Source organism: Macaca mulatta, chromosome 2 (assembly GCF_049350105.2).
Source record: "Macaca mulatta isolate MMU2019108-1 chromosome 2, T2T-MMU8v2.0, whole genome shotgun sequence".
NCBI classification, from domain to species: Eukaryota; Metazoa; Chordata; class Mammalia; order Primates; family Cercopithecidae; genus Macaca; species Macaca mulatta.
Genome location: NC_133407.1, coordinates 10,480,934 through 10,503,263, shown reverse-complemented (window position 1 = coordinate 10,503,263; position 22,330 = coordinate 10,480,934). Strand labels below are relative to the sequence as shown.

General features: G+C 45.0%; 1 protein-coding gene and 1 long non-coding RNA gene across 24 annotated transcripts in view; one reads left to right on the top strand and one right to left on the bottom strand.

The window, feature by feature from the left end:
• Nucleotides 1-9,400: 9,400 nt before the first annotated feature.
• LOC144338990 (uncharacterized) lies at nt 9,401-14,307 on the bottom strand. Its single transcript, XR_013413511.1, has 2 exons — nt 13,114-14,307; nt 9,401-10,390 (listed from the first exon to the last, which is right to left on the bottom strand). It is a non-coding gene; the product is annotated as an uncharacterized LOC144338990 (long non-coding RNA).
• LPP (LIM domain containing preferred translocation partner in lipoma) overlaps nt 13,212-22,330 on the top strand; it is a 723,625-nt gene continuing 714,506 nt past the window's right edge. For 6 of the 23 annotated variants that reach the window (XM_077991218.1, XM_077991217.1, XM_077991206.1 and 3 more), the window contains exon 1: nt 14,202-14,476. The gene's annotated coding sequence lies outside the window, so the exon portion shown is untranslated. The other 17 variants (XM_077991220.1, XM_077991216.1, XM_077991203.1 and 14 more) reach the window with 12 other exon arrangements.

The window sequence follows — 22,330 nt, the reverse complement described above, 5'->3', positions numbered from 1 at the left end:
GTTATAATCTGCTATTTTGATACAGTAGACCCTTGATTCCACTCTATCTACTTAGGTCCTTGCCAAATCCATCCTCAGAGGAGAACTGGATGTCATACTCCAGTTTTGGCTCAATTCTTGGTGTCCTCAGGCTTTTTTCCTGTGCGTGTCTGTTGGTTGGGGCTGAGATTTTCCAGCTCTGAAAAAGTAGAAATAAATGTCTAATGGTGAAAGGGATACCTCACCAGTACTCTGCTGGATACAGAGCTTGCCCTAAGGCCTAGAGTTTCTTCACTTATAAAATTAGAAGCCACATACATGTATATACATGAAGGTTGACCCACAGATGATAAGGCAGGCTAGGAGAGACCAGAGGCAAGAACTGAGCTCACACAAGGCCAGTCCCACTGCTTAGAACAACCATCCTGGGCACAGCTCTGGGCAGCCCATTATTTGCTCAAGAATCCTCTGAGGACTTAAGTCCATATCCAGGATAGATTGCCTGCTGCTCTGCCAAACCCCAATGCTTTCTCTGTTCCTTTCTTTGAATAATCTCCTCCCTCCTTTGCTCCAAATTTTGCCAGTTCTGTTGCCTCCTTCCTCATAAGCTCATCTTTTCTTATTCTCCCCATGCTATGCTCAAATCATAATGAACTATTTTTGATTCTCTTATTTTACAAAAACCTTGAAATAAATTCTATCTTTGCATGTGCTGTATACTTTGGCTAGAGCACTCCTCATTGCCCTACATTTCTTCACCTAGCTAACACTTAATTTTCTTTTAGGTCTCATTTTACCTATTGTTTCTTTCTGCAAATCTTCTCTGTGCTCCTGTTCCTCAAGACCTGTGTGCACTTACAATGGGCTTCCATAACACTCTGACTCATCCTTACCATAACATATATCACTCACAGTAACTGAATATATATATACTTGTCTATATTTGTTTTTACTTGTTTATAACCTGAACTAGCGTGTTACACCTTCTTGGCCATATCTTATTATATGTTGTTCATAGTATTCAGTTATGTACCTGTTTTATAGTAGGTCCTTAAAAATAATTGTGAAAGAATAAAAGAACAAAAATAACTCTACTCCTCTCTGCACACCCTTCACATTTTAAAATACAATAAGTGTACACTTTGTGTAAAGTATGTATATACCGCTTACTGGTCTCTTTTTTCTCATAGAGTAGGATCCATGACTGCTTCAAGTCAAGTAATTATCATGTTCAGGAGTTTCTGCATTAATAGGTACCCAAGAAAGTTTATTTGAAGAAGTTCTACGCTGTAGGGTAACCAAAATGTCAGTCACCCAAATTGGGCCACTTTTGAGAGTAAAAGGCAACGCTATTAATAATTAGCCCAAGAAGGCCGTGTGCAGTGATTCATGCCTGTAATCCCAGCACTTTGGGAGGCTGCGGTGGGCGGATCACTGGAGGTTGGGAGTTTGAGACCAGCCTGACCAACATGGAGAAACCCCACCTCTACTAAAAATACAAAATTAGTCAGGCGTGGTGGCGCATGCCTGTAATCCCAGCTAGTCGGGAGGCTGAGGCAGGAGAATCGCTTAAACCTAGGAGGCAGAGGTTGCGGTGAGCTGAGATCGATCCACTGCACTCCAGTCTGGGCAATAAGAGTGAAACTCCGTCTCTAAATAAATAAATAAATAAATAAATAAATAAATAAAATTTGCCCGAGAAGATAGTCTTGATTTAGGATTGTCCAGGGCAACATGGATATACAGTACCCTATTTAGATAGCAAACACCATTGCCAGATCATTAATAGTTGCTCTTTAGATTTTAAGACGGAAGGTGCTGGGCCAGGGGGAGTTTCTTGCATTCCATTCACTAAAAGGTCAAACCAAGTATGAAAGATGATCATCTCATAGTCAAACATCAAGCAGTGAGTTAGTGACAGGCATAGATAAACTGCCCAGGACTCTTAATTCTCTTATTCTTCATCCCAATGAATGCTATTTGTCTTTTGATTAAGCGGGATGCATGCAATGGGAGACATCGAAATTTAGATAATTTTTTTGAACTGTAATAATTAGTCATTATAGCATAGAAAGAAACAAAATCAAATCTGTTCTTCTTACATCTGCCACAGCGATCAGACATAATCCTTTAATGTAATCAGAGGTAGCAAGAAAATGTCAAAGCCTTGTGCTTTAAAGAATTTAATTGGAGATTCAGCCATTGTCCCAAAGCAGCAGCCACTTTTCTTCCTTAAAGAAAAGCACTCAGAGCATTTAGACATTAGTTCAGTAATCCTCAATTTCAGAGCTTGGTGCTGGAAAGTTATCTATATTCTACTTGGGGAAATTAAGGCTCAATATATATTGAATTTAGGTCAGTTTGTGGTTTAGTAAATCCATTCTTAATAGGTTGACAAATTAAGGGTCAAATAGACCACGAAAGAACACTGGGGGTTCACTTTGAAAGCAGTGGTGAAAAGACTGAGTGGGGATAGGAAAAGCAGTGTCAGAAATCATGAACTTCAACCAAAAATTCCATAAATTTGCATAGGGTTTACAGTTTGTAATATACTTTTGTAATGTGTGTACAGTTTGTAATGCATTGTTTTATCTGGTCCATGCCATAAAGATACAGAAGAAGGTGGGACAGGAATGAGGATCTTCATCCTGTAGAGGAAAGAAAGAAAAGAAAACAAAAGAAAAGAAAAGAAAAGACAGAGAAAAGAGAGAGACAGAAAGGAAGGAAGGAAGGAAGACAGGAAGAAAGAAAGGAAGGAAGAAAGAAAAGAGAGAGAAAGGAAGGAAGGAAGAAAGAAAAGTAAAGAAAAGAAAAGAAAGAAAGAAAATGAATAAATGAATAAGGCTCAGGGAGAGGAAATGACTTGTTCGGGATCACATGTTTATCACAGAGTTGGGACTGGAGCCCAAGTCTCTTGCTTCCCAATCTGATCATCCTCCTCCCTGGGCTCAGTGATGCGGTTGAGGGCTTTATCTCAACTGCATCTCCATGGGAAACCTAAAGAAATGTGACCGGTCCTACTTGGAACTTAAAAATGCCACCCAAACCATTCAAGCTGCTTTTATTTCTGCTCAGGAAATCTTAAAGGGTTTCAATTCTTTCCTGCCTATTATGTCATGTGTCATAGGCAAAGAGAAAGTTTATAATAAACTCGTTTGCTGAAAGGAAGCTAGATCTTTTAGCCAGAGCCTTTTCGGTGCCTCAGCTTACAAGCGGTAGCCACCTGGGTGATCTCGAGCTAGAGCGAATCAGGATTGAGAGGTGAGATATTAAGGTAGCATGGTGTTCTGTGAGTTAGCCTGATAAACAAGGGAATACCATGTGTCTTAGTGGGACTTTGTAAGGTTCAAATGGAAGGTGAAAATACTAGAAGCTTTTTGGTTTAAAAAATCATGTAAGCCTGGTGCGGTGGCTCATGCCTGTAATCCCAGCACTTTGGGAGGCTGAGGCCGGCAGATCACCTGAGGTCAGGAGTTCAAGATCAGCTGGGCCAACACATGGTGAAACCCCATCTCTACTAAAAAAATACAAAAATTAGCTGGGTGTGGTGGCACACGTCTGTAATCCCAGCTACTTGGGAAGCTGAGGAAGAATAATCGCTTTAACCCAGGAGGTGGAGGTTGCAGTGAGCAACCTGGGAAGTGGAGTTTGAGATTGTGCCACTGCATTACAGCCTGTGTGACAGAGAAAAAAAAATCATGTTAGGGCCACAAATATGAATTCCTGCCCTACTATTCTCCATAGGTATCTATTTTTATTCTAGTTTGTTTATTTTAGCATTGTGCTAACATTGTATATTCAAACTACATTTGAATTTTCCTTGTGAACATACGGTGGAGTCCACCCTACTGTAAGTGTTGATGATTGAAATAAAATCATGTGGACATTTTTACTTAAAATTATCCTTGAAAAATACTTAGGATACAATCCCCTTTCCTCTAGCTTTGGGACTAATCACAGTTTATTGGTTGAACACCAGAAGTAGCAGCTGACTTTTAACGGGCCATGCTGGATAAAATATGGGTGTCTTTATTTATTTTATTTTTATCGTTTGAGACAGAGTCTCGCTCTGTCATCCAGGCTGGAGTGCAGTGGCACGATCTCACTGCAACCTCTGCCTCCTGGGTTCAAGTGATTCTCCTAACTCAGCCTCCTGAGTAGCTGGGATTACAGGCACCTGCCACCACGCCTGGCTAATTTTTGTATTTAATAGAGACTGGGTTTCATCATGTTGACCTGGCTGGGCTCAAACTCCTGACTTCAAGTGATCCGCCCGCCTTAGCCTCCTAAAGTGCTGGGATTACAGGTGTGAACCACCACCTGCCGGCCAAATATGGGTATCTTTAAACAATCAACAAGGAAAGACAGCACTCCATGAAAAGCAGGGAAAGGTGGTGAGAACTAGTGTGGGCCAGGAGGTTCAGGTCTTGCATCTCCACTCATGAGAATCCTGGCGGAGAGGATCACCATTTAAATTTAAATTGTTGCCTCTCGGGCCAGGAGTGGTGGCTCACCCCGCTTATCCCAGCTCTTTGGGAGGCCGAGGTGGTTGAATCACTTGTGGTAAGGAGTCTGAGACCAGCCTGGCCAACATGGTGAAACCCTGTCTCTACTAAAAATACAAAAAAAATTAGCCAAGCGTAGCACACACCTGTAATCCTAGCCACTCGGCAGGCTGATGTGGGAGGCTCACTTGAACCCGGGAGGCAGAGGTTGCAGTGAGCTGAGATTGTGCCACTGCACTCCAGCCTCCATGACAGAACAAGACTCTGTTTCATAAATAAATAAATAAATAAAATTGTTGCCTCTCTTCTCTCCCTGCTTACACATTGAATTTTGTGGGTAGAATCAGCCAGACTTGACCAGTGATCGGAATGAGGAGTAAGGGAGAGGGAAGTCAAGAATGACCACAGGTTGTGAGCGTCCTCCTCACAAGGAGGTTGGGGTACCATGAATGGAGACAGGGAAGTGGGGAGAAGGCAGAGCCCAGATGAATTCAATTTTGAGCCATGTTGACTTTGATGATTCTCAAATAAAGACTGGTTAACCTGTAAAAGTCTGCTAATTTTAGTCCACAAACTCAAAAGCAAAAACGTGAAAATTTTCTATAATTGGGAGTATGCAATTAAAATTAAGTTTATTCTGCAAAGTAAAAGAAACCTAGTCTCTTTCAATTTGAGGTCTATTCCATCCCTGGGAATGCACTAACACAGACTGTCTTAGCTAGTTGGGTGAATAAAGAACCAAGATCTGGAAATACGGGTAAAGATCTCATTAAATATTTCAAAATAATATTCTACCACAAACCATCTGGCATAGATTGCTGGGAAGATTCAAGGTCAAACAAAAGGGATCACATCTTCCCAAATACGTGTTTGCTTTTTTGTCTTAAAAAGCTGTATTGTCCGTCTTATTACAGGCACATAGGAAAATTTAAAAGTGACACATTTATTGTAAGAAAATTAGAAAATTTAGATAAGCAAAAAGAATGAATAATTCTACCACTTGAAAACAATCACTTGGCCGGGCGCGGTGGCTCCAGCCTGTAATCTCAGCACTTTGGGAGGCCGAGGTAGGTGGATCATGAGGTCAGGAGATTGAGACCATCCTGGCTAACACGGTGAAACCCCGTCTCTACTAAAAACACAAAAAATTAGCCGGGCGTGGTGGGGGGCGCCTATAGTCCCAGATACTTGGGAGGCTGAGGCAGGAGAATGGCGTGAACCCGGGAGGCGGAGCTTGCAGTGAGCCAAGATCCTGCCACTGCACTCCAGCCTGGGCGACAGAGCGAGACTCTGTCTCAAAAAAAAAAAAAAAAAAAATCACTTTTATAACATTAAGCATACCCTTTCAAATCCTTTAAAAAATTCCATCTATGCCTTTTCTCCCACTTTAAAATATCATGTAACCAAAAGAAATGAAAATATATGTCCACACAGAAATATGTACCTGAATGGTCACAGGAGCGTCATTCATTGTAGCCCCCAAATGGAAATAAGCCAAATGTTCAGCAACTGATGAATGAGTAAAGAGAATATGGTATATCCACACAAATGAATATTATTTGGCCATAAAAAGGAAAAAACTATTGATACATTATGCTCCAACCTTAGTGAACCTTGAAAACATGGTAAGTGGAATAAATCAGATGCAAAAGTTCACACATTCTATGATTCCATTTATATGAAATGTCCAGAAAAAGCAAATCTTATAGAGACATAAAGTACATTAGTAGATATTTAGGTCTGAAGATAAGAATAGGCAATGACTATAAATGGGTGCAAGGTTTCGTTTTTGGGGTGATGAAACTGCTCTACTATTAGAATGCAGTGATGGTTATACAATTCCATAAATTTACTAAATTTACTAAAAACCATTTCTGCCTAAAGTGAATGAATTTTATGGTATGCAAATTATACCTCAATTAAACTGTGTATATATACATATATATAGAAGATATATATATATAAAATACATGTATATATAAAGAGATTTACATAGATATATATCATGGACTTCTTTCTATTCATCTAAAACTGACCTAATATTTGCTGTGATGCCCATGGAGTCAGTGAGACTGTGGATTGCAGCCACGAATGAGGCAAAGCACATCCTAAAGCCTATTCCAAGTACCGAGCTCATCAAGAACTGGTAGACCTTCTTCAGCTCCATGCAACTCTCTAAAGGAACTAGTGAGGCCACTGCGTGAGGCCTTGCTGCATACATCAAACCCTTGGACATTATCCTTTACCTCCCGCTTCTGTTGTTGTGTGAAGACAAAAATGTACGTGCCATGTTTGTGTTTCCCCAGCTCGGTTGTGTCTCCACGCTCATTGTTGCCTGCCCCATCACCATCAAAGGAGGCTCTCAGCTGCCACAGTGGATCTAGCCCATCCAGTGGTCCACTGGGAGATCTCAGCAAAGCTATCTCAACAACACCCCTCTGCTTGGAACTGGTATTACGTATTATCTTTGTTTTAGGATGTAGGGTAGGAACTGAGTCTATTAATGTTTTTCTCAACACTGTATTCCCAGGCCTAATAAGGCTAGTAGGTGCATAATAACCTGTTGTTAGAGCAAAAAGATGGCATAAACTGTCTCCCTTGTTGTTTGAGCCTCTTTGAAACTTTTCATTGGTAGTGAACACAAAAAGGATTAAAGCTCTGCTTACCAACATCTCTGCTACAAGAGACTGGCCCCCACTGTGAGACGGCTCTACCTGATCTCTGAAGATTCACAGGCTTCCAGGCACAATCATATCTCATTCTAAGTCCTGCACTTACCTGAGGTCAAAAGCCGTTGGATTGGTACAGGTGGTTGAGTTGGGATACACCAAAATACATTCAGACAATCCGATCCTGTGATCTGGTAAAATGCAAATAGTGATAATGCTATAGCCACTTACTAAAAACTGGGTGAAATTGTGCAGAAACACATGGGACAGATACAAATTATCATTTGTTCCATATTGATTTGATTCCTGTAAGCTAATGAAGAAATTAGCTTGTGACACCAAAAACCTAGTACTCAATAAAAAGAGAAAACATTCATTTAGGAAGTCTGATCATACATTCTTTTTTTACATTGACTTTCTTCCTCCATTCTACAATAAGATGTGAAGAAGAGAGAGTAAGCAAACCTTTTATACTCTGTTTTATTTTATTTAATTTAATTTTTTGAGAGGGAGTCTCACTGTGTCCTCCAGGCTGGAGTGTAGTGGCATGATCTCTGCTCACTGCAACCTCTGCCCACTGGGTTCAAGTGATTCTCCTGCCTCAGCCTCCCAAGTAGTTGGGATTACAGGTGCCCACCACCACACCTGGCTACCTTTTGTATTTTAGTAGAGACGGGGTTTCACCTTGTTGGCTTCCTGGCCTCCTGACCTCAAGTGATCTGCCCGCCTCGGCCTCACATAGTGCTGGGATTATAGGTGTGAGCCATCACGCCCAGTCTGTAAACTGTTTTATTTTTTTTATTTTTTATTTTTTTATTTATTTTTTATTTATTTATTTTTTGAGACGGAGTCTCGCTCTGTCGCCCAGGCTGGAGTGCAGTGGCCGGATCTCAGCTCACTGCAAGCTCCGCCTCCTGGGTTTACGCCATTCTCCTGCCTCAGCCTCCCGAGTAGCTGGGACTACAGGCACCCGCCACCTCGCCCGGCTAGTTTTTTGTATTTTTTAGTAGAGATGGGGTTTCACCATGTTAGCCAGGATGGTCTTGATCTCCTGACCTCGTGATCCGCCCGTCTCGGCCTCCCAAAGTGCTGGGATTACAGGCTTGAGCCACCGCACCCGGCTGTTTTATTATCTTTAGTGTTTCATTTACTACAAGCCTGTACTACTATTTACCAAATTAAGTTTTTAATCTCTTTTCCAAAGGCTGATGCTCACTGGGCCGAGCTAGAGTCACTGTCACCCAGAGGCCTGGTTTGCATAAGACACTGGTACTATAATCTTGGAAAAGACCTATGCTCAACTATAGAAAAGGATATATAAAATATTAAAACTGTCACTTCTGCTTAGTTATTTCTGAAAAAAGATGACCTTAGGTATCTTTTTGAATTTTGTTTATATAAAGTTGCAAAATAACCATGGTTTTAATTTCATGTCTATTCTAATAGCAGAACTATGTTATCAGAAAATTTATACAATTTATGTATGGTAATCGTCAGAAGGCCTAGAAAGTGCACACAGAGCACATTGTAACAAATGACCAGTATTAGTCCTGTCTCTTCCCCTTGCCCCTTCTGATGCCTGCTCAGAGCCATGATCTAAAGAAACATGACCAATCTTCCAGAGGGACAGCATCAATTGTGTTGCTTTTCTATCCACATTGAGTGAAAGAGTGATTCACTCATTCACTCACTTACTGGATAACATTTGGTTATAAGTGCCAGGTACTGCCTTGGCTGCTGGGGAAGAGAAATGAACAAGACATGAAGATTAATACAAAGAATTCTATATTTGCATGGAGGAGATCAAACTCACTGATGAAAAATTGTAATGCGTTGGGATAATGAAATGGGCATCTTTTTGAGAAAATAGAGAAGTTATTTTCATATTAATGGAGGGAGTTTGGAAGGAATGGGCAATGGGGTAGAGATTCTGTGAGAGGGGGTTGGCTGGACAGGTAGAATCTGCAGTTTTGGAGATGGGCCTGGAAAGTCTTTAAGGTTCAAGAGGAGAAAACTAAACATGCAAAAGCCTGGAGGCAAGAAGTAAAGGAAGAGGCATGTGTGTGTGTATGTGTGTGGTGGAGGAGGGGGTGTTAGAGGTACAACTTATAGTTGGAAAAGGCCATCAGGATTTGATCATCAAATAAGGAAGGGGAAGCTGCCGGGTATGAACTTAATTTGGTTGATATTATTGAACCCTATCAGTCCATTATCACACAGCTAATAAAGACATACTCAAGACTGGGAAATTAATAAAGGAAAAAAGTTTAATTGACTCAACAGTTCAGCATGGCTGAGAGGTCTCAAGAAACTTACAATCATGGCAGAAGGTGAAGCAAACATGTCCTTCTTCATGTGGCAACAGGAGGCAGAAGAATGAGTGCTCAGTGAAGGGGAAAGACCCTTAAAAAACCATCAGATCTCATGAGAACTAACTCACTATCACGAGAACAGGAGGGGGAAATCGCCCCTATGATTCAACTATCTCCACCTGGTCCCTCCCATGACACGTGTGGATTATGGGAACTGCAATTCAAGATGAGATTTGGGTGGGGACACAGCCAAACCATATCAGGAACGTTTACAAGATTTGTGGTATGACATAGCATACTATGCTTCCGGAATATGAATTTGGTCACTGGGTAGAATGTAGCATCAAACTGAAAAACTGGGAGAATATTGGAGACCACCAAGTCTAAGAACCCAATTTAATAGATAAAGAAACTGAGAATAGAGAGGAAGTGACTTGCCAAAAGTTTGCAGAGTAATTTAGGGTAAGGCAAGGACCATAAACATTTCTCTCTTGTGTCCCTCTCTGTGCTAGTCTTTTTTTTTTTTTTTTTTTTTGAGACACAGTCTTGCTCTGTCAACCAAGCTAGAGTGCAGGAGGGTGATCTTGGCTCACTGGAACCACCGCCTCCCAGGTTCAAGCGATACTTGTGCCCCAGCCTCCAGAGTAGGTGGGGTTATAAACGTGTGCCACCAGGCCTGGCTAATTTTTGTAGTTTTAGTAGAGATGAGGTTTCACATGTTGGCCAGGCTGGTCTCAAACTCCCAACCTCAGGTGATCCGCCCGCCTAGGCCTTCCAAAGTGCTGGAATTATGGGTGTGAGCCACCGCGCCCCGCCCCCATGCTAATCTTGATTGCTGCTTCCAAATGCCTGGGCTCCTCTTGTTGGTCTGCTTGCATTCAGGCCCCATCACTTGAGGTTATCTGAAAGAGAGAGCTGAGGACTCCTGAGGGAAAAGGGAAGATGTGCAAACAGAGATAAGCAGGGAGAGGTAAGATGTGCTTGGAAAACTACTAGAAGCAGGGTGGAGGGTGGGGGCACATAAAATCCTGGAAGAAATGAGGCTGAAGGAACAAGTAGGTGCCAAATTATGAAGGTCTGTGCAAACCATACTAGAGGCATTTGGCCTGATGGGTGTTAGGTTCTCAGAGGCAACAGCAGATTGGTATTTACCTTCTATCACCCATGGCCCTCTTATTCTTATTGCTTTTCTAGTAGCCTCTTCAGAACTTTTCCTCTTGGTCAGCTGTAGGAGATCATAAGTTCCCTATGCTGGAGTGTTCAAACTGAGAGCAGATGGTCACTCGACAGTGGGTGAGCGAGGTGCCAGCTTGCCAGGGATCAGCGTGGAATTTTAGCTTACCTACCCTCAGCTGAGTAAGAGCTTACTCAGCTCAGGGCTGGGCGCGGTGGCTCACGCCTGTAATTCCAGCACTTTGGGAGGCCGAGGGCAGATCACGAGGTCAGGAGATCAAGACCATCCTGGCTAACATGGTGAAACTCCGTCTCTACTTAAAAACTTAAAAAAAAAAAAAAAAAAAAAAAAAATCGGGCTTGATGGTGGGCGCCTGTAGTCCGGGCTACTCAGGAGGCTGAGGCAGGATAATGGCGTGAACCCAGGAGGTGGAGCTTGCAGCGAGCAGAGATCGTGCCACTGCACTCCAGCCTGGGCGACAGAGCGAGACTCCATTTCAATAATAATAATAATAATAATAATAATAATAATAATAAAATAAAAATAAAAAGAGCTTACTCAGCTCTTAACACAGAGCTAGTACTTAAACTCCCTGGGCTTTAGTTTCTTTATGGATAAAATAAAAAAATAATAATGCCAACCTAAGAAGGGTCTTGTGAGAGTTAAGTGAATTGTATATGAAAACTCCTTAAAATATTGCTGGGCACTCCAAAATAAGGACTGGCATGAGCTCCACAAAGGCCATGTGTACAGGACTGTAATGGATGCAGATGAAAGGCAGGACCCAAGCCCAGCTTGCCTGAAAGTCTTTTATGCCATTACTGAACCCATGAAAATGCTGCTGGTAGCCTTTAGGCCACCAGTGTGCTATCCTTGGACCAAATGACCCCACACTACACCTGAAGTTCTGTGCTTTTTTTTAGTCTCTGAATTGGTAAACCAGTATTTTTCTACCACTGAGTGCAAATTTATACAACCTTCCCATTTCGTGCAAGCCCCTGCACACAGAAAGTCGTAACAGGGGGTTGAGAAAAGTAAGAGTACGAAAGAAACCGGAACAGTCAATGGGAATGAGGCTTTTGGTGGGGTTAGCACTGACAACAACGCTGTATGTGGTTCACTAAGCATCCAGATTATGACTTGGGTGGTTATATTCCTGGGAAGTTCCTCACGAGTCAAAATTATCTTTTGTAGTTAATCTTATATGATGTTCATGCTAACACCATGCTCACCACGCTCACTTGAGCAATTCATAAACATTTCAGGAGGAGAAACAGTGATCTTCCCCAACACACCCATACAGCACTTTCAACATAATTAGTAGCGTTTCTGGATCCAGCACAGTACTCTTATAATGTGTATGATGGAAGAAATGAACAACTCTAATTATACTTTATTAAATCTTAATCCTCATTAGGACCCTATTATTCTTTATAAGTGGGTTACTGAAGGAAAAAGAAAGGAAATGCTGGGCAAGTCCCGTTATATTCCATGAGAATTGAGATAATCCATTTTTACTTCATGTAACACTGGAATTCTTTTCATAGTAAACCCTAGTACTCAGAATGTGAGTATGCTGAAATGTTTGAGTGAGTGAACTGTGTTTTGATAGGATCTGACCTTTTTAAAACCCCAGAAAAAAATCTCTCTAAGAGCTCATATCTCCCATTTCAAACTATGTTAGTTGCAAAGAGATAAATTCTTTATTATTCTGTGGAATGAGTGGTTATTCTCGACCTTATCTCTCTCTCTCTCTCTTTTTTTTTTTTTTTTTTTTTTTTTTTTTTAAGACAGAGTCTTGCTCTGTCCCTCAGGCTGGAGTGCAGTGGCGCAATCTCGACTCACTAAAACCTTTGCCTCCCAGGTTCAAGCAATTCTCCTACCTCAGCTTCCGGAGCAGCTGGGATTACAGGCGCTCGCCACCACGCCCGGCTAATTTTTTGTATTTTTAGTAGAGACAGGGTTTTGCCATGTTGGCCAGGCTGGTCTCCAGCTCCTGACCTCAGGTGATTTGCCCGCCTCGGCGTCCTGGAATTACAGGTGTGAGCCACCACGCCCAACCATGTTCATATTTTTGTATGTGAACATTAGATAGTTGTTAGGAACAGGTTAAGTAGTCTTACCCCTGAAATGTCTGAATTCAAACACTTATTAAGCACAAGGAAGGTGCTTAATAAATCCAATAACGTGTGTTTTTACATTATTAATTCCTGGTCAAAAGAATCCCACTAAAATCCATCCTCAGAAGGCCCACTTTTTGGAGTTTTTATGAATCGGTAGTTCATGGTGTACTCTCAACAGTTATGAATGGAATTATGTCCTGCTAGAGGTCAGGGCCAGGTATGGAAAGATCAAGGGATTAGTCAGGAGACCCGTATGGGAGGAGGGGAAGACAGGTGCTGGGCCAGTAACGTTCCTTAAGTTTTTGCCTGAAGTGTAAAGCGGGGGACTACGCTTTGTCCTATCTAACTCACCTGAAGATGCAATAGCCGGGTGAGAGACTGCTTTCATTATATGCTAACGTGAGGGATGATTTTAGATATTAATAGGAGAGAAGTACAAGGAAAGGAAGTCTCAGGGCATGGAGTGCTTTCCAGGCAATGGCTGCTGCACGTCATAATCCCCTAACACAGTAAGTGGTGGTTCTCATCGTCGTTCACCCTTACAGATGTCAGAGGGGGGAAAAAATCCAACTCAAACCTTCCAATAACAGGATTGTCTGTATTCAAACCAGTTCATCCCGTTCGCAGACTTTTTTGAAGCTATAAGCACAGAGTAAGCTTTCTGGGCGGGGCTCAGAAGTAAACGTTAAACTCCAGGGATTCATATATTTGAGCACAGAACAGAGGAAGTTGCCCTGGAGCAACTGATTGTCATTGATATTCAGGGCTCACTGTCAACCAGGACCTTCCAGGAACTGGCTCTGGGCCAAGAGCAGTAGAAATCACTGGGTGGTCTGCGCAGCCTGCGGACATCTAACCTGCTTCAAGGCTCAGGGCTAAAAGGAAGGCAGGGCCCTTCCTGGAGGCGGCAACCCAAGTGGGAGGCAGAGCACCTGGGCCTGCTCCTCGATCTGTTGAGTGACGACCCTGTACAAGTCATTTCTCTTCGGAGAGCTTCAGTTTCCTCACGTGCCAAGCGGACGGGTTGGAAGTTGGTCTTTGCCAGCTCTGACACCTTGTAAGTTTTCAGTCTTGCTGGGAATCCAGGGCGGGGCTCACGAGGAAAATCTTGGAAGGGGATTTCATGGCTGGATCTCTTCCACTCAAGCTCAGTGCCTTAATTTGACGCCTTAATAGCAGACGCAGGCTTTTCCATTTTCCAGGAGCCCCTGACGCGGCCGCTTCCTCCTACGTCTCCTCCCTCTTCCTCTAGCAGGGGTAAAGTCTCCACATCTCCCTCTTTCCCTTCCTCCTTTGCAAGCTCCCTGCATTCCCGCGTCTCCTCCTCTTCCTCTCAGGAAATGCAATGCCCTCGGTGCGCCCACCTTTTGGCAAAGCCACTGCCGGCTGCGGGTTTCCCCTCCCCCGCCAGGCGAGCTCTGCGCGGCGGCTCCGCGGGCACACGCCTTCCCATACCTTACATGGACAAATGCGTGCAGGCAAAGTCAGGAATTCAGGCCCCTGACGTCAGCCTCCAGCGCTCAGGGCACCGCACGGGAGACCACGGGGAGGGGGTGGGGACGGTGGGGAGGAAGGAGGGGGAAAGGCACCAACCAGCAGCCGCTCCAGCCCTGCCGAAGTTTCACTTTTTGTCTGTGGGTTCGTTCCCGGGTCCCGCGCGAGCTTTCCCGGGATAAGTAGCTTTAGCGATCGGGGGACAGCCGGGCGCTGCAAGGTAAGGGCTGGCTGCACGGCCCGGGGCGCGGGGCGCGGGGCGCGGGGCGCGGGCGGCGCGCTGGAGGAGGCCAGTGTGGGGCGCGGGGCAGGGCCTGTCCGGGGCTGGGGACAATGGGAGGGGGAGTGCCCGGGCACCTCCTCCTCTGTCTCTGCCTCCGCCTCCAGCCGCCGCCGCTGCCGCCGCCGCCGCCGCCGCTGCCCCGGCTGCCTCCTCCCTGAGGTATTGTTGCAAATCCTTCCTTCCCCTCACCCTCCGCCCGCGGGCGCCTCGGGAACCCCCAGCCCTCCCCCGGCGCGAGCGCCTCCGGGGTGGCAGGAGCGCGGGGCGCGCGCCGTGCTCTGGCCTGGCCCGCTGTGCGGAAGTGCCGGCCGCGGCCCAATCACGGGGTGCACGCCATGGGGGAGGGGGACCCAGAGTTTTTCCGAAAGCGTCGACCCCAGGCTAGGCGGGGTTGGAGCCTTGCGCGCCCCCTGCCCGGACTTTTCTGGGCGCCCAGGGGGCGGGGCCACGCCCATCCGCTTAGAGCTTTCGCGGAATCACAGTTGTCACAGCGGAAAGGGCCTAGACCCACTCCTCCAAGTCCTCCCATTTTACAGTTGGGGCAGCTGAGGCCCAGAGAGAAGGAGGGTCGCCCGGAAGTTATTTAGTAGAGGCCAAACCGTAATTCAAATAGTTGACTCCGGACTTCAGTTCCCTTCTCTAAGCATTTCTCTAGCACCCTGTGTGTGGCAGACACTGCGCTGGGTGTGTTGGACGTTGCCCTCCAGGAACTTTGTGGAACCTGGGAGGCAAACCTGGCCTAGGGTAGAAAGTGCTAAGTGCTGGAGGAAAGGCATGGACAAAGTTAAAGGAAGTTGCAGGGAAGGAGTTTGATTTTCTGGTCCCTGGGACGGCCCTTTGGAGAGTCCTGCACTTAATGGGGCTTTTGAAGGATGAGGAGTTTCCTGAAGCCAGCTAGCGGCTTGGAGGAAGACATCGCTTCGAGGGACTGTGGGCCAGAGGAGACTAAGTAGTGTGGGAAATGGAGATGAAAGTATAAATATTCTTTAGTTGGAGGCAAGGAGTTGGGGATGGGGGAGGTTGTGACATGAGATGAGCTAATCAGTGGAATTGTGCCTGGGTGCTTGGACGGGGCAGAGCCTCTGGAACCTCAGAGTCCTAGGAGAACTGAGCAATCTCTCCCGCTTCCTTTCCCTTAGAAGGGATCCACTGCTTTCCCTCCCCCAACACAAAACAACCAGCGAGAACTCAGGGTCTTCTCTGGGACTTTTACTAGTACGAAACTCACTTGCCTGTGTTTTCAGTCCCCTTTCTGTTTCTATTCCTTCCCCTTTTTCTAAATGTCTTGCCTTTCCTGTAAAATTCACTCTCACTAAGGTGTTAATGACTTAATGGCTTACCTTTCCCTGCACATGTGCATTTTAAGAAAGCCTAAAGTGAAGAAAGGGAAAGTGTGGATAGGCACCTTTAGAAATCATCCAACTCCCTCTCCCATCCTCCCCCTGCCTCAACTCTTATAGATAGAAGAATAGGTAAAGGTCCACAATGGTGGGTGCTAGACCTACAGTCTAAGGTCAATAATGGTGGACAGTGGGGGGCTAGGACACCCAATAGGGTTTTCTCTACTTCGTCACCAGTTTTTCTGCTTGCACAGTTCCTGCCAGCACCAGGGGGCAGTTAAAGGAAAAAGTGTGTGGGCCAGGCACGGTGGCTCACGCCTGTAATCGCAGCACTTTGGGAGGCCGAGGCGGGCGGATTGCCTGAGATCAGGAGTTTGAAACCAGCCGGGGCAACATGGCAAAACCCTGTCTCTACTAAAAATACAAAATGTTAGCTGGGCTTGGTGGCGGGCACCTGTAGTCCCAGCTACTCGGGAGGCTGAGGCAGGAGAATCGCTTGAACCCGGGAGGCGGGGGTTGCAGTGAGCTGAGGTCACACCACTGCACTCCCGCTTGGGTGACAGACAGAGACTCCCTCTCAAAAAAAAAAAAAAAAAAAAAAAAGACTATGTAGTTTTGCATTTAATTTCTGCAATGCAGCCCCCAACCCCAACACCCAAACCTTTATAGTCTAGAATGTGCACTTCAGATGGGATTACCTAATCTGAGTGGTAGGGATAAAAGCCTGGGGCCTTAGGGTCAGGCAGTCCCCTCAGAGGCAGGCTCTCTGTAAGTAGCATGGGCGTAGAGTTGGTTTTGAGTGTACGCAGAGGGAGGAGAAGTTGAGCTGATGAGCTGATTGCTATGGCCCGGACTTGAGTAGGATCTTTCTTGGAGTGACACATTCTGGTGAAGACAGTTCCAGGAAATGATGGAGGGGAGAGGAAACTTAGTTATAAAGTGCCTTAAAAATGCCAGGCTAAGGAGTTTGGATATATCTTAAAGTCATCATTTGAGGGTTTTGAGCATGCTGAGACATGATTTAGAGGGGAGGTACTGGCATTGGGAAGCCTTCTGCTGCGCAATTCCAATGAAAGAGGTGATAATTTGGCCTAAGAATATTATTGGCTGGGCGCGATGGCTCACGCCTGTAATCCCAGCACTTTGGGAGGCTCGAGGCCGGCAGATCACCTGAGATCAGGAGTTCAAGACCAGGCTGGCCAACATCATGAAACCCCGTGTCTACTAAAAATACAAAAACTAGCCGGGTGTGCTGGCATGTGCCTATAGTACCAGCTGCTTGGGAGACTGAAGCAGGAGAATTGCTTGAACCTGGGAGGAAGAGGTTGCAGTGGGCCGAGATTGCGCTATTGTACTCCAGCCTAGCTGACAGACTGAGACTCCATTTCCCCCCCATGGGCGCCCCCGCAAGAAAAATAGTATTATCAATTGGTTCTTGTTCATTTACTTGACATAGGTTACTGGATCCGTATTATGTGCCATTGGCAAATATGAAAATTTTATAGCAGGTTCCTATATTTTATTGAGACAAATAAGTTGTATTGAATCAATTCTAAAACACACTTTTTTCACATTTTAATATCACTGAAATGTGGTTGTCTTATCACAATGTGCCATAGTTGTGCAGTTGTTCATTCTAAGTTGATAATGGCACATCTTATAGTCAATGGCTTCAATTTGATACAATTGTTCATCATGTCCTTTATGATTGTACAGTGCTTTGCACTTTATAAAACACTTTCCAATCAGATATTCCATTTGAATCTCAAAGATCCCCTGAGAATGAGGCCTAGTGCTGCTGTCACCTTTATTTTAACCATTGCCCAAGGTCATATAGCTAATTAGAGATGTACTCAAAATTACAACCCAGAACTTTTGCTTCTTGGTGATGACATGTTACTTTACCCTGCTGTGGAGCCAGTCTGGGTTAATTGGGAATGGGGCAAGAGTTAGATGGGATTTGATTTCAGAACTATGCTGAAGATGCTGGAATGATGGGGATTTTGTACACGGGCAGAGTGTAACTCATGAGAACTGGGTAGCCCCCTTAGCCCAGAGATTTGCTGCATTAAACAGAAAAAAGACAGGGAGATAGAAAATGGCAGGTAACAGGGTAAAAGCAGGGGTTGGAGCCTGCTTACAGTGAACCAGAAACTGTCTAGGCCCTGAGCGTACAAAGATGAGCTGTACATGGTCCCTGCCTTTGAAGAGCACACAAGTGTGTGGTGTGTGTGAGGGGGAGGGAGAAAGGTGGAGTGGGGCATGTCCACGTACCAAGTGCTTTTATGGGGTAAGTTTTGGCTGCTCTTCACCGAGAAGGCTCACTCTCAGGGAAGCCATAATAGAGAGTGGGGTGTCTGAGCTGAACCTCTAGGAACGAGCAGGAGTTGTCCAGGTGGAAGAAGGACAGGTGAGAGAAGGACCTATTAGCAAGATAGTAGCAGATGCAGAAGCAGGGAGAAGCTGCTGTGTTCTCCAGGCTGTGTTTTGAATGGCCAGGCATGAAGAGGACCATGGAAAAATGGAGAAAGAAGAGGGCCTTTACTTTTTAATAAGTAAGGTTTAAATTAATCTCGATAGGGGCCATTAAGTGGTTCTGTAGAGATTCACAGGAGATTAAGGCTGGGCAGGGTCTCTAGAGTCATCTCTGTGGGAGTAGTTATTTGGATGGTAATGCAGGAGGCATAGTACCACTTTTAGGCTGAGTGAACCTGAGACTTTGACCCTGGGCTGCAATTAGAGGCTCCAAGCTGAGTATGTTCATTGGTGGGTGGGACTTTTCCTGGAATCTGGCTTTGGAGGGCTGTGCTTTGCTAGAAGAAACTTGGTAGACGTGAGGAAGGGGAAGATATAATCGTGTTGCTGCATGCAGGAAGCTAGTAGCTGGGTGAAAATCTGTTGGCTTGAGGGAGCATATGAGGCGGAGAACTTGAGGGCAAGGGGAAGGGTGGAAGGATTTCAAGTGTGTTGTGGAAGTCTGATGTAGGCTGCCTGGAGGCTTGGAGAAAAAGGCGGGTGCATTCTAGATGTTGGTCACATCAGTGAGATTGGTAGGTGGATAGGTAGCTGTAGGGATTAATGTTTGGAAGCAGGTAAACCACAGAGTTGAGGTTAGAAGATGTTTACTTTCCTATCATTCTTTTTAAATAGTAATATAATTTTGAAATATTTTTCAATGCTTACCACCTGTTGTGTAATTATCATATGGATTCATTAAAGTAGGTTTTTTGAGTACCAGTCTCATTTTGCAGATGAGAAAATGAATTTGGTGAAATCAGGTTACACAACTACCAGGAGACATTCAAACTTCTGCCTGATTTTGTAGCCTCTTCACCACTGTTTTCTGTGCCCACATGCATGAAAAGCTCAAATCGACATTGCTTGTCTGTTTTCTTCCCTGGAATTTAATTCAGCCCACATTCATGGAGCCCTAGTGGGGTCACAGTTGAGGATTCATGTGGGCAAACGGGCTTCTCAGTCCCACACTGGTGCTGTCCTGGCCCCTTTTTCTCTCTTACAATGCTACCTCGGGTGTTGTCTGTCCCCAAACCTAACTGGAAAGGACTAAGCCTCTCTAGCAAATCATCTGCCTCTCTCAATAGAGCTCCCCTCCCCAGTCCCTTGTGATAAGGATGTAATTTATCCTTGTAGACAGGCAGTTGGGGTAATAAAGTAACAGAGTGGGGAGGTGAAGGAGTCTTAGACTCAGTCATTGCCTTTGATCTTACGGCTCCTGTAACAGTGCTATATGTTCTCTGGTGTTGAACCATATAACTTCTGCATCCTCTAGCAGAGCTTTCTGGCTCAGGGCTCTAAGGGATCACCTGCAATCCTTCCTGTCACCTACCTGAGTCAGGTGGGCCATCTACATTTTTGGCCACTCACAGATAAAGGCATTAATAATCTGTTTATTGTGTGTGAGAGGAGACAGACGCCAGGATGTTCAGTAGCTGTTTGGTGAATGAACAATGTTTATGGACACAAATAAGCATGCATCGCCACTTCATCTTACATATTTGCATGTCTGCCTCCTCTCCACTTTAAAATAAGCTGCTTGAGGATTGCAATGATGTCTGTGTGTTGATGGCTGTATTCCCAATGCCCAGAAGAGTGCCTGACACATGGTAGGCACTCCAGAAATACTTGCTTGATGAAGAGAGGGAGTAAAATAGTTCACTGCAGCCACAGGATAGCAATCACGGGGGAGCAGGACTGTTTTTACTGCCCCAGAACCTGGAGCCTGTTGTTGCTGGCACAGGTGGCATGGGGCAGTCCCTGCCAGCAGAGTGAAGACTGGGGGACTGGGAGTGTAGAGTTGAGGGTTATGAGATGAACTATGCTAAGGGTAATTGCAGCTGCAACTGCTCTTTCACTTTTCCCTCACACAGATAGGTGATCTTGAACATTCCTCTGTTTTCTTTTGTTTTGAGACAGAGTATTTTTGTTTGTTTGTTTGTTTTGAGATGGAGTCTCACTTTGTCGCCTGGGCTGGAGTGCAGTGGCGCAATCTTGGCTCACTGCAACCTCCACCCACTGCGTTCAAGCGATTCTCCTGCCTCAGCCTCCCGAGTAGCTGGGCTTACAGGTGCCCACCACCACGCCCGACTAATTTTTTGTATTTTTAATAGAGATGAGGTTTCACCATGTTGGCCAGCCTGGTCTTGAACTCCTGACCTCGTGATTCACCTGCCTCTGCCTCCCAAGTAGCTGGGATTACAGATGCCTGCTGCCATGCCTGGCTAAGTTTTGTATTTTTATGGAGATGGAGTTTCACCATGTTGGCCAGGCTGGTCTCGAACTCCGGACCTCAGGTGATCCTCTGGCCTTGGCCTCCCAAAGTGCTGGGATTACAGGAGTGAGCCACTGTGCCTGACCCTCTGTTTTCTTAATCCATGCCTTTTCTTATGCTGTTTTATCTACCTGGAGTTTCCAGCCTCTCTGTCTCTGCCTGTTGTAAACCTGTGATTCTAGGATCAATATCAAAATCTACCTTGTGCCTTGAAGCAATTTCCAGACTCCTTAACCCTTCCAACTCACACATATCTGTGATCAGATACAACTCAATTTCATGTATTAAGTTCGGTACTTGTGTACAAAGCGATTACTGTATGCCAGCCAGAAATGCTAGATACTGGTTACAAAGAAAACTGAGATAGGCTCTGCCTTCCAGAGTCCTCATTCTATCATAGGAAAGAAACTGAAAGAGAAGATGCTAAGGCCCTAATAAAGTAATGAGCAAAGGGCTAATGGGAACGTGGAGAAAGGAGTGACCAGTCATTTAGAAGAACTGGCGAATGCCTGTGGAAAAGAAGACATTTGGTTGGGTTTTGAGAAGTGAATAGGAGTTTACATGGTGGACAGGAGTGGAAGAGCTTTCTAGCCATAGGGACCTTGGTGTATGTGCCCAGGCCTGAGGCCTAAAAGTGTTTGAGGAATATAAATGTGTGTTTGGAGATCACTGTGAGAGATGGGGCTGGCTAGGGAGGGTTAGTTAATAAAGGGCTGATGGACCAAGCTAAGGATGATGGCAGAGGTGGGAGGGAGCAGGAAGGCTTTTATTATTATTATTATTATTTTGAGCAAAGGAGGACCTCATTGGATCTGTATTTCAAAGAGCTCTGGTGGCAGAGTGAGGGCAGGTCAAGACCAGAGGCAGAGTCCCAACTTAGAAGACTGCTGAAGTGTTCCAGGACAGGAGGAACGGGCCTGTATCAGGTCAGCAGAGTAGCGAGGGAAAAATGGATTCCAGAAACTGTTTGCTGCTAGGATAATATTAGGTAGCCTAATTCCAGCTTTTGTCCTTCTACTTGTTTGACAGCTTATCAGCCTCGGCTGGGGAAAAGAATATTTTTCATGTACACCAAAGTTTGTAGTCAACAGGAGAAGCAGCAAGCTGCCAGCAAAGCATGGACTGGGGCCTTCTTGGTCAGAATGATCCCTTGTTATGCAGATGAGGAAACTGAGGCCCCAGCAAAGGGACAGACTTGCTCAATCATACCCTTGTCGGCTGACGTGGAGTTGGGTCACAGCCTTTACTTCCAGGCCAGCCCTGTTTCCAGGTATTTTTCCTTCTCAATTTCTGCTGTACCTCGCACGTTCCTTCCCCACTCGACCCTCCACCAGGGGTTTCTCTGCTTTGGAGAATTTTAGGAGAGGATGTTACTTGGAGATTATCATATCTTAGGCTTGAAACTTGTGCTTCATACTTAGAAAGTAATCAGATTAAGATGGTTCAGTTTGAGTGTGTGTGGTCTGGGGATTTATTTATGTGACTGCCATGGATGTTACTGCCATTTGTGTTACTGCCGTGGATGCTTGTTTGCGAGAACCAAGCTGTGCCTCCATGCTAACATCAAGGTTCCTTGCTTTTGACAGCTCCCTGCTCCTGCTCTCTACCGTTCTCCATTAATATTTACTTATTTTTGCTTGCCTAAAGGTTTTTAGGCAATAG